This window comes from Lontra canadensis, unplaced genomic scaffold (assembly GCF_010015895.1).
Source record: "Lontra canadensis isolate GAN:19392208 unplaced genomic scaffold, GSC_riverotter_1.0 scaffold1, whole genome shotgun sequence".
Lineage (NCBI taxonomy): Eukaryota > Metazoa > Chordata > Mammalia > Carnivora > Mustelidae > Lontra > Lontra canadensis.
The window spans coordinates 107,127,417-107,138,822 of record NW_022630995.1 but is presented as its reverse complement, the minus strand read 5'-3'; positions in this window follow the sequence as shown (position 1 = coordinate 107,138,822).

Sequence of the window (11,406 nt, the reverse complement as noted above, 5' to 3'; positions counted from 1 at the left end):
TCCATTCCCATACAGCTTTGTAGTCTTCGAATCTGACTGAATCCCAGTACCATCTCAATCTTTCCACTCTGCCCTTTAAAAGCCTGGGTCTGAGTCAACAAACTTCTTATAGTAGCTAATCTCCATGGATGGCTCCCAGTGAATCACATCTACAGGCATCAATAATATTGTGAGTTTCCTCCCTGGAATCTGGACTGGCCCCATGACTCACTTTAATCAGTAGAATATGGCAGAAGTGATGCTATGCCAGTTCTGCATCTAAGCCTCAAGAAGGTCAGGCAGCTTCCAGTTTTGTGCTTTTGGGAGCTCTGAGCTGCCATGTTAGAAGTCCAGCAACACTGCTGGGAATTTCATGTGGAGAGGGAGAGACCCTGAGACTACAGAGAACTGGGGGAATCTAGCTGTCCCTAGCTTTCCAGTCACCACCAGTAAGGTACCAGTTATGTAAATGAAGCAACTTGGATTTTCCAGCCAAATCAAATCCCAGGTGACTTAAACCCCACCTGTCAAATTAAGAATTGGAAGAATCACCCAGTTGGGCCCAGTCAACCTATAATATCTCAAGAGATAATAAAATTATTACTGTAAGCCACTGAGTTGTGGCATGGTTTTTCAAGAAGCATTGATAATAAAACCCTCTGTTACATTCTTAATCTTCTAGAAACTTTACCTTCCATCTTTCGACTGAACACTGACTTTCCATTTGAGGACATTTTACCCTACAGCCCTCTCAAGTGACAACTGCTTTTCCTCTCACATCCCACCTATGACAGGGCCAATAAACTGAGTACGTATTCTCCTTGCTCCCTACTGTCCTCCTGCAGAGGCCTCTGCTCTCTTGATGCTTATGCCATCTGGCTATACCCTTCCTAAATCATGCTGCTGCCATCTGCTGATCTCTTGGCCATTCCTTTTACTCAAAGATAACCTAGCCCCTGGCTCACACTCCATTCCTCCTTTTGTCATTGTGTTCTGTAATTTGAACATCCATGTGAATGACTCAGCCTATAACCTTCCTCTCAGTTCCTTGACTTCTTAAGTATTCCTCTCCTCCTCTCCAGCCACCCCAACCATGGTCATACCTTAGAACTTGTAAACTGAACCACCTCTGACATATAAATTTCAAATATCTCATCCTTTTACCTCGTATGTGCTACTAACTGCACGGAAACAGTTCTTTGGCCACATCAGAATCTCCAATAAGCAATGAAATGTTGAAGGAAATAGCACAATCAGACTAACCTATATTTTTTCATTGATAATGACAAACCTCAAATGGATATTCAATGCCGCCTGCAATACTAATTTCTGCATTAGGTTCACATTCATAATTTGGACACAACTACTTCATGCCATCTCTTCTCCCCTCAAATAGATCTCCTCTGCATCCCCTCCATTAATGTTGTCCCTTCATGCTTCATAAATAAACTAGAAGTTATTCAATGGAGACTCCCCATCTTCCTGACAGCAAACCTACAATCCCCCCCCCCCCCCCCCCTCTGTAGCTTTACTTCTGTTTCAGAGATTTTCTTCAGGTGACTCTCTGGCCTCTCAGCCCACTGCGAGCTCTGGGTCCCATCCCCTCTTGCCTTTCAAAGCTTTTGCACCTCCAACAATTCTGTCTAAATTGTATCACTGAGACAGCACCCACTTCAGTGTAAAAACAACAAAAAAAAATTTTAAATCCCATATCCCCCTTTTTATTGCCATTTCTCTGCTTGTCTCCACAGTAGTACTTCTTTTAAAAATGCACAGAAGCAATCACCTACTAGCCCTTCTTCAAACTCTCAGTCTGGCTTCACTTCCCAGTATTCAAAAAAATTACAGAATCACCTGCAGTCTTCTGATTGTCAAATCCAATGGATATGATTCTCTCGCCTTCTTATTTCTCTGTTTTCCTCATTTGAATACAAGGCACCACCATCGATCCAGTCATTTAAACCAGAAAGCTCAGCTGCAATTAGCCGTAATTACTTACACTTAATTCTTCCTTTACTCTCTTTCCTGAATCTAAGCCATCAACAAGCCCAGCCTTTCTACCTCTACACCTCTAATCCTTTCACTTTTCTCCTTCTTCACTACAGCCAGCCTGGCACAAGCCACATCACCTCTCATAGATCTCTCCCCATCAGCTCTTCATTTCTCTCAGTAGCCAAGGTGTTCTTTCCAAATTGTAAACTGTACTTCAGATGAAGTTTAAACTCTGTATCATGATCTATGAGACCCATCTGATAGGATTTCTAAAGGTGGTATTTGTCCTTCCCCTCCACTCTACACATTTCATAGCAAAGAGAGAACCTTCTCTCTGAAGAAAGAAATTAAGGAAATATTCCTGTTTTCTCTCAGAGACTGCCCCCTCTGCTCTCATCCATGGTAAGTCTTCCTTCCCCTGAGAGATAGAGGGAATTATCTCACTGGTGAGTTGGGGAGAGGGAACTGAGAATGCGTGGTCAGAGATTTCTAGGGTTCTTTCCTTCAGAATGGCTTAATTCTCCTCTGCCCTTTAGTAAATAGCCTCTCCGTGGAGGGAAAACTTGCAGTTCAGCTCTGTTTGGGACAACAGGTTTGCTGGTTTGTTCAGGACAATGGCAGGGGGAGGAGTACTAGGAAGCCCATTTGGCTCTACTCACCCATCAGCAGAATCTGTAACAGAGCTGATAGTTTGACCTCCATCTAATCTGAATCCTAAATCCTAGACCTCACTTATTTTTAAATTCTGGGATGACACAATGGGCTTTTATTTATTGGTGCCTATTAAAACCCCAACTTCTGCATTATTTGACTTTTCACTGCCTTTGCAACTTCATTTTTTTGTCACTCTGCCCTACTTATTATGCCTCAATTATTTTGGTCTTTTTTCACTTCCTAAAACACAGACACAGTTTTCCTCCTCGGGATCTTTGCACTTGCAGCTCCCCCTGCCTGCTCTGGTTTTTTGCATGATCTGCTTCCAATCTTCAGGTCTCAGATTAATTATCTTGTTCAGAGAGTGGCCTCCCCACACAGTGTTACATGAAGTGACTTCCTCGCTGCCATTTTTGTCTGCTACAGCTCTTTATCCCCTTCTCTCACGGTACTTACCACATGTTTATGTTTTGTTTGTTTGTTTAGTTGCTTGTTTGTCCTCCTTACTCAGATGTGCTCAACAAGGAAACAAGTCTTCACTGTTTTTTTTTGAAAGATCTTATTTATTTATTAGAGCGCGCACATGAGCGAAAGAGAAAGAGAGAGATTATTAGAGAGCGCGTGCAAGCGTGTGTGTGAGAGAGAGAGCGAGTGAGAGAGCACACCAAAGTGGAGGGACAGAAGGAGAGGGAGAAGCAGGCGCTGCACTGAGCAAGGAGGCCAATGCAGGACTCGATCCCAGGACTACTGGGATCACAACCTGAGCTGAAGGCAGACCTTTAACCTACTGAGCCACCTAGGCACCCAACAAGTCTTCATTGTTAACTCCTATATCCCCAAGTCTTAGCTCACAGTAGGCTAGTACTAAGTAATTGTTGAATAAACAAGTGATGCATTGAAATAGCAACCTAGAATAAATATCGGGCTTGCTGATCTGATAACTACAAAGTGTTATTTCCAATAAGTTTCCATGTGATTTTTTCATATTCCTGTAATTGTTTTGCTCCCAGAAAACTGGGAATTGGTTTGTGTATCATAAAAATCGGATTTTGAAAGTGCAAATGCCTTAGAGAGATAGTTATGTCAAGAACACAAGAGTCAATCAATGATGTTTATCGAGAACTTATACATATTGAACTCTTACTAGGGTCTAGCAAGGAATAAAAAAAACATATAAAGGGGATCTGGATAGTGGAATGGGAAAGACAAAAATCCATGAACTGATTAAAGCATACATACATAATTAAAAGTTAGAAAAGTCTGTTTTCCAGTATGATTAGAGAACTAGTTAATAATAAGCTATCGAGTATACTCACATATACATATCACATATGTATCATCTATACATACAGGTTTTTACTAATTTTTATACATTTGCTATAACGAAGTAAGTTTAATATTAACTACTCAGGTAGGTAGAATAAGCCCCCCCCCCACCAAGATGTCTGTATCTAAATCCCTAGCACCTGTAAATATGTTATTTTACATGGCAAAAGGGACTTTGCAGATGTGATTAAGGATCATCAGATAGGAAGATTATCCTGGATTATCCTAGAGGGCCTGAGATAACATGAGGGTCCTTACAAGGGAAAGAAAGAGGCAGGAGGGTAGGAGAAGATGTGATTGCTGGCTGGAAAGGAGCGCAAGGCAAGCACTGTGGACAGCCTCTAGAAGATCGAAAAGGCAAAGAAACATCTTCTTCTGGAGCCTCCAGAAAGGAATGCAGCCCTGTGGACACCTTGATTTTAGCCTAGTGAGCTCTGTTTTGGGCTTCTGACCTCCAGAACTATAACATAATAAACCTGAGTTGTTTGAAGTTAATAATTTTGTGGTAATTTGTTACAGCCACCATAGGAAACAAATACGAGTACATTAAGCAAACTTTATAAAGTCTTTCAAGACTTCAGAATCTTGCAGCCCCTCAGGATCATAGTTATAAGAATCAATTATTAGTGAACTAGAGGTAAATAGACATGCTGGTTAATGAAGCTTTTCTACTCTAAAGTCTGCATGAGCCAGTTTTTGCATCACAAGAAGCTTTATAAACACTAACAAGTACTTAATCAGGGTTGGGTGAGATTAAATTAGAATATGTCTCCTTAAGGAAGTCTTTAGGGGAATTTTAAAGTGGAAAAAAGAGGACTCCTGAAAAGGAAATGATGGAGACTATGAGACAATCTGGAAAAATCCTGAGAGTAGAGAAAATGGGCAATCACTGGTGATTTGAGCTACACATAAGTATATGAAGGAAGAAGGATAATCTAATCAAAGTCCTCTTTTTGGGGGGGCACCTGGGTGGCTTAGTGGGTTAAGCCACTGCCTTTAGCTCAGGTCATGATCTCAGGGTCCTGGGATTGAGCCCTGTGTCAGCCTCTCTGCTCAGCAGGGAGCCTGCTTCCCCCACCCCTCCTGCCTGCCTCTCTGCCTACTTGTGATCTCTTTCTCTGTCAAATAAATAAATAAAATCTTTTAAAAAAAGACAAAGTCCTCTGATCCCAGGGTCCTGGGATCGCATTGGGCTCTCTGCTAGGCAGGGAGCCTGCTTCTCCTCTCTCTGTGCCTGCCTCTCTGCCTACTTGTGATTTCTGTCTGTCAAATAAATAAAAAAATCTTAAAAAAAAAAAGACAAAGTTCTCTTTTTTAATTACTTTATTTAAAAGGCTACTCTCAAAATGCTTTCATATGTTTCACAAAAGGAAAGTATGATTATAAGCCTTTGGCATAGATTACTTCAGATTAGCTTCAGTTAATTTTCTGAAATGAAAATTATTCCTAGATAAAAACTAAACCAGACAGGTAACTTTGCCAGTATAGAGAAGTAGGTAAAACAAAATATAGGTATTTCTTTCTCATGCAGTGTCACAGTGGAGGTGAGATTAGGGTTTAGGAAACTGGTTGAGATGAGGCACTGTAATGAAATGGAAGGGGTGTGGATTTTGAAATCAAACAGACCTGGTTCAAATTCCAGGTCTACCTTTTCTTGGTCATATGACATTAGGCAAATTAATCAAAATATTCTCCATTTCCTTATTTTTAAAATACCTAACTCATAGGGTTAGTATTAGAGGTTAGTATTACATGAGTGGTTTTTTTTTTTTTAAGATTTTATTTATTTGAGAGAGAGAGAAAAAGAGAGAGAGCGCACAAGTAAGGGAAGCAACTGAGAGAGAGGAAGAAGCAGGCCCCCTGCTGAGCAGGGAGCCCGAAGTGGGACTTGATCCCAGAACCTCTGGGATAATGACCTGAGCCAAAGGCAGGCGCTTAATTAACTGAGCTCACCCAGGTGCCCCTACATGAATGTTTCTGACACATAAATAATCCCAGGGTCATCAGAATTAATGTTAATTATTTTCACTTTTGCCTTAGGCCAGTTCAGGGTCAGAGGAATGAAATGTTTTAAGACTTGGAGAATTTCTCAAGCAAGTGGGTGACCACGAGTGTATGTGGGTAGGTGGGGTAGAGAGTGAGATAATTTTAGGTAATAGAGATAACCGTCTCTTTCAGAACCAAGCACCATGGAAAAAAAAAAAAAAGCCCTTAAATTTGAAAGGCAGTTCATGGTTTCCTCCCTTGACAAGTATAATTCACAGTTCTTACAAAGAATTGAGAGTGAGAGACAAAGGGAACTCCCTGAAAAGACAAAATTAACTAGCACAGACAGAGGTTGTTAGAGGTAGAATGGGACGCAACATTCTTGTCTTGAACTTTCCCTCTATGGCATTATAGTCAACAATCAGTTCTCCAGGTGCTCTGAAGCCACCCATTTGTTTTACTTTGGTACAACTTTCTCATTATTGTGAAATGTGGAACATACAATGAGATGAGTAGACTGGGTAAGGAGCCTGTAAACTGAGACCTCATCCTTTTCTAAGCCTGTATCTCGTTAATGAACTCTCACAGACTGACTTAAATTCAAAGTTTAGAGAAGGAAAGGAAGCAAAATTTACCCATAATTATCCAATCGTCTAAAAACATAGGGTTATAATAAATCCTTGTATATTATGGTTTCGAATCCTAGATGCAAAGCAAACTTCTAACCCCCCCCTTTAAATGCAATAGAATGTCAAAGCCAATTGAAATTAAAATCGGCTAATTATCATTTCAAGAATAAATGAGCCTATATCCTAATCAAAAGTAGCTGTGTTAAATATTCACAAATGAAATATTAGAGTAATGCAGATTCTGTCTTTTATATTTGTAAATTTCAGAGACACAGGAACAAAAATATATTTTAAAGACAATAAAGAAAAAGACAATTTTCAGATAAAGATATTTTACAAGTATTATTTTTTAATATGACGAAGTCACACAAAATACAAGGTATTTTCCTTCAACACATTTATCTACATATCATTACAGTGAGAACTAGAATCAGAGAGATTTAGATTTTACTTCTTCTTTTATTTACTAATTAAGATCCTAAGTTGAATTACTTAACCTCTCTGAACATGTTTCATTTATCTGTAGAGCTGAAATAATAATACCTCATTCAGAGTGCTGTTATATTATTTAAAATAAGCAACTACACAATACCTAATTAGCCACCAAGCCAATACCACTTCCTTGGTATTTCTCAAGACTATCCATTACTGGGATGCCTGGGCGGCTCAGTCATTTAAGCATCTGCTTTCCTCTCAGGGCATCATCCCAGGGTTCTGGGGTCAAGCCCTGCTTCAGGTTCTCTGCTCAGTGGGCAGCATGCTTCTCCCTCTCCCTCTGCCCGCGCTCTGCCTACTTGTAATCCCTCTCTCCGTCAAATAAATAAGTAAAGTCTTAAAAAAAAAAAAAAAAAAGACTGTCCATTATTTTGTCCCCACTGCTTCTATTTTAGTTCAGCTCACACCTAGAATATTAAAATAGTTTCCCACCCTCCAGTCTTGACCTCGTTCTTAGCCACTTCCCACTTTGCAACTATTAAAATATAAATTTAACTATGATATTTTTGAACTTCAAACTTTCAAACCCTTCAGTAACTCCATGCTACCATCAGGATAATATCCAATACCTCATCTCAGCCATCAAGGCCTTATAAGATTTGATCCCTCTTCTTTACTTTTATTCCATGACCTTTTCCCTTTCCCCAAATCTTTCCATACCTCACCCTAGCCATTAAGTGCTTGCACATTCCTCAAGACAAAACTGTCTTATTTACACTTGTGGTATCTAATTCCTAGGGAGCATGGCACATGCTGTCAACAAATATTGCTTTCTTTAACCTATTACTTCTTTTCCTACCCTCATACTGTTTTCATCATGTTATTACATTTCTCAGAAAGTTTCAATGACTCCCTGTTTCTTACCTTATCAAGTTCAAATTCCTTTGCTTGGCTTTTTTAACCCTCACGATCTGTCCCTCATACTAAATTTCTAGTCTTATTTCTAACTGTGCCCCAATATGCACCCTTTTTTATGGTCTTACAAATATGATATATCTATGCCTTAGCATATGCTGTTTCATTCTCTTGTAATAGATGTCTTTCTTCCAACCTCTCTCCACAAAAATTCTATCCATCCATATCCTCTCCTTATAAAGTCATCTTTGACTAATTTTTTTTCTTAATACGTCAGCACTCATAGACTTAGGAGATTTTCTAATAGGAAAAGACTTTAAAAATGGACTGTTCCCTGTTTCTGTTTCACACGATACACACCTATATAGTGTGTATATATCATAGTGTGTGTATATCATAGTGCTGAGCTCAGAACAGATGATGTAGTGCTTTGCTCCATCTAAAAAATGTATACAATCTAGGGCTATAGTTGTTTGCAATATGTAGATATTAGTCAGTTTGAGGTGGCAGACTATGAAAAAAGAAAATTTTAATTTCATAATATTTAGAAAATGGTTAACATATTAAGTGGGGGACAGATAGGGTTACAACAGGCCAGAGGTTGAGACATTTCTGTTGTTTAAACCTAGACTAGCCTAAGCTCACAGAGGTATTTCAAAAATAAAGAGTTTAGGTAAAAGACTGTTCACTGCCCACTCATTTTTTGATCACTGCAAAGTTCAGTTAACTACTCCAGTGAGATTCCCTTAAATGATATTCAGAACGTTGTGGTGAAGGAGAGGCAATCAGTTCCCTATTATTCTTTTAAGGAACATTCTATCTCTTATCTTCCAATTTCCTCTTGCTCTGCCACTCCTAGTACAGTTCCTTTAAAGAATTTAAATCATTTTTTAACCTCTTTATGAAGTTTAAATTCTTAGCCAGTTATGTGCATCAATGAGGTAAGTTATATTATAAACCCTGCCAAAATAGAGTGATTGTGAGCTTTTCTAATAAACACTTTCTTTGATCTTTCTTCCCCTACCTCCAACAGCTATCTGCCTAACCATGAACCAAGTTTCAAAAAAACCTTGATATACAAATACATTTGTGATACCTAATACATCTTTTAGATCGAATGTGAAAACCTCTGCATTGTGCCAGAATGTCCTTTATTTTGCAGCAGGTTTAATGAAATCCTAACTATTGCTTAACCCTGAGCATGGACACTAGCAGATTTATTTCTGGAAAACCGTGACATCTGGAGAATATTTTCTAGCTATTTATGTAATCAGTGATTAGAGGTATCTCCTCAAAGCAATTTTTCTAATATGTAAGCTTTTTGAGATCAGGGGCCGTAGTTTATTTTTTTATCACTAGTGCCTACTATAGTGCCTAATATAGTAGGCAGTCAATCTCTATTGACTGAGTGAATAAACTGGTACAAAGACCAGTCTCTACCCAGCAGAAGACTCACAGTTTAACATAGAAATGACACAGATAGCAGCTGTCATCATCATCGTCATTAAAAATATTTATTGCCGGGGCGCCTGAGTGGCTCAGTGGGTTGGGTCTCTTCCTTCAGCTCGGGTCGTGATCTCGGGGTTCCAGGATCGAGCCCCGCCTCGGGCTATCTGCTTGGCGGGGAGCCTGCTTCCCCCCTCTCTCTCTGTCTGCCTCTCTGCCTCCTTGTGATCTCTGTCTGTCAAATAAATAAATAAAATCTTAAAAATATATATTTATTGTCTAAAAATATTTATTATCTAATTTTACTAGCGTTTATAAAAAGAATATTAACATCAATATTAACATCATTCTCTTAGGATAAAAACTTTGAAAGAATTCATACAACAAATTTTTATTGAGCACTTGCTGCGTACTAGCTCTGTACCAGCACTGGGGATACAATGGCAAATAAGGCAAACAAAAATCTCTGCCTTTGGGGAGCTTAAATTTAAATTGGGGTGAATACCAATAGCAAAATACCTATTATCTTAGTGATAAGTGCTAAGGAAAAAAATCAATATTGAATTCAGAATATGAAGTGGGAGTGTTGAAGTTTTAGATAAAATGGGTAGATAGGGAAGTCCTCATGCAACTAACTTTTGAATAAAAAGATGAAGGCAGAAAGTAAAGATATGAAATAAGGTCATATTTCTAAAATAGGAGAAGAAAGGTGAGGTGAGGAGAACTAGTGTTATGTGTAAAAGGGTAGATGTTACACTAGCCCACTTCCACATGTAGCATTGAGTATTGGGTCTCACTGCCATCATACATCAGTGCTTTGGGACTCACTGTATGCAGTATGCCTAGACAGCCCTATGGTTTTAATTAGTAGGAGTGCTGAGGAAATGGATTGTAGAATGAAGCAGAACAAATAAAGCACTTAAACTAGTGTCAGGTGGGAGGTCACAAAGCTGCTTCAGCAGCTTTTGCTAGTTTGAATTCGTACATCCAAACGAAAGAAAGAAGGTGCTCTTAGAAATTATTGTACTACAGAATTAGAAAAGAAAGTAACAGGAAAAATGAAGCGAGTAGATTTGAGAATCTGGAAGAGATTAATAAGAAAAGACAAAAAAGAAGACCAGCAATACAAAGGACCAATGGTGAGCTGGAGAGGTCCAAAGTGAATGTGGAACATGGTGGGGGGGTGTGTGTATGTGTGTAACTTGCATTGTTATGTTATGGATTTGGTCATGTCCCCTGCAAATTCCTATGTTTAAGACCTAACACCCAGTGTCTCAGAATTTAACCTTACTTGAAAATAGGGTCATTGTCGATATAATTGAAGGTGAGGTCATACTAGAGTAGTTGGGCCCCTAATCTACTATGACTGTCATCCTTATTAAAAAAAGACACCACATTCGGACATGCCGTGTGTGAAGATTGTGGAGTAATGCCACTATAAGCCAACGACCTATCAGAAGCTAGGAGAGGTTGGAAGAGATACTTCCTTAGTGCCCTCAGATGGAGGATGGCCCGGACAACACTTTAATTTCAGACTTCTGGCCTCTGGAACTGTGAGACAATTTCTATTGTTCTGAGCCAGACCTTTTGTGATACTTAGTTACCAGCAGCCCTAGAGAACTCATTTAGCATGTGAGATTATTTTAAGGCCAACAACAAAAGCATCCTTCTATCACGGAAAGGGAAAGTACGTGTGAGTGATGTACCTGATTGTCTTAGGGATCAGAAAGACCTCATGGCTTGGACATCTGTAATTAAAATTGTATTTTCTTGTTTCACCAAACCTCTCTTTTTAATTATCGCGTTTCATTTTTGTTTTCAGAAAACTCACATGAAATCTGCTCTGCTTAACGAATTACAAGGCACTTCTGGCCTTTGTGCTTATAGTATCATACAAACGGTAACTGATCTGACCTTAAGAGAGGGTCACGGCTTAAGCGAGGGAAAGCGCCTTTTATCGGCATTGAATTCAAAAAGTTGAAAGGGAAAAGCAACCTGGTTTCAGCTATGCAGCATCTCTCTTCCACAGGTTGTACTGCTGACG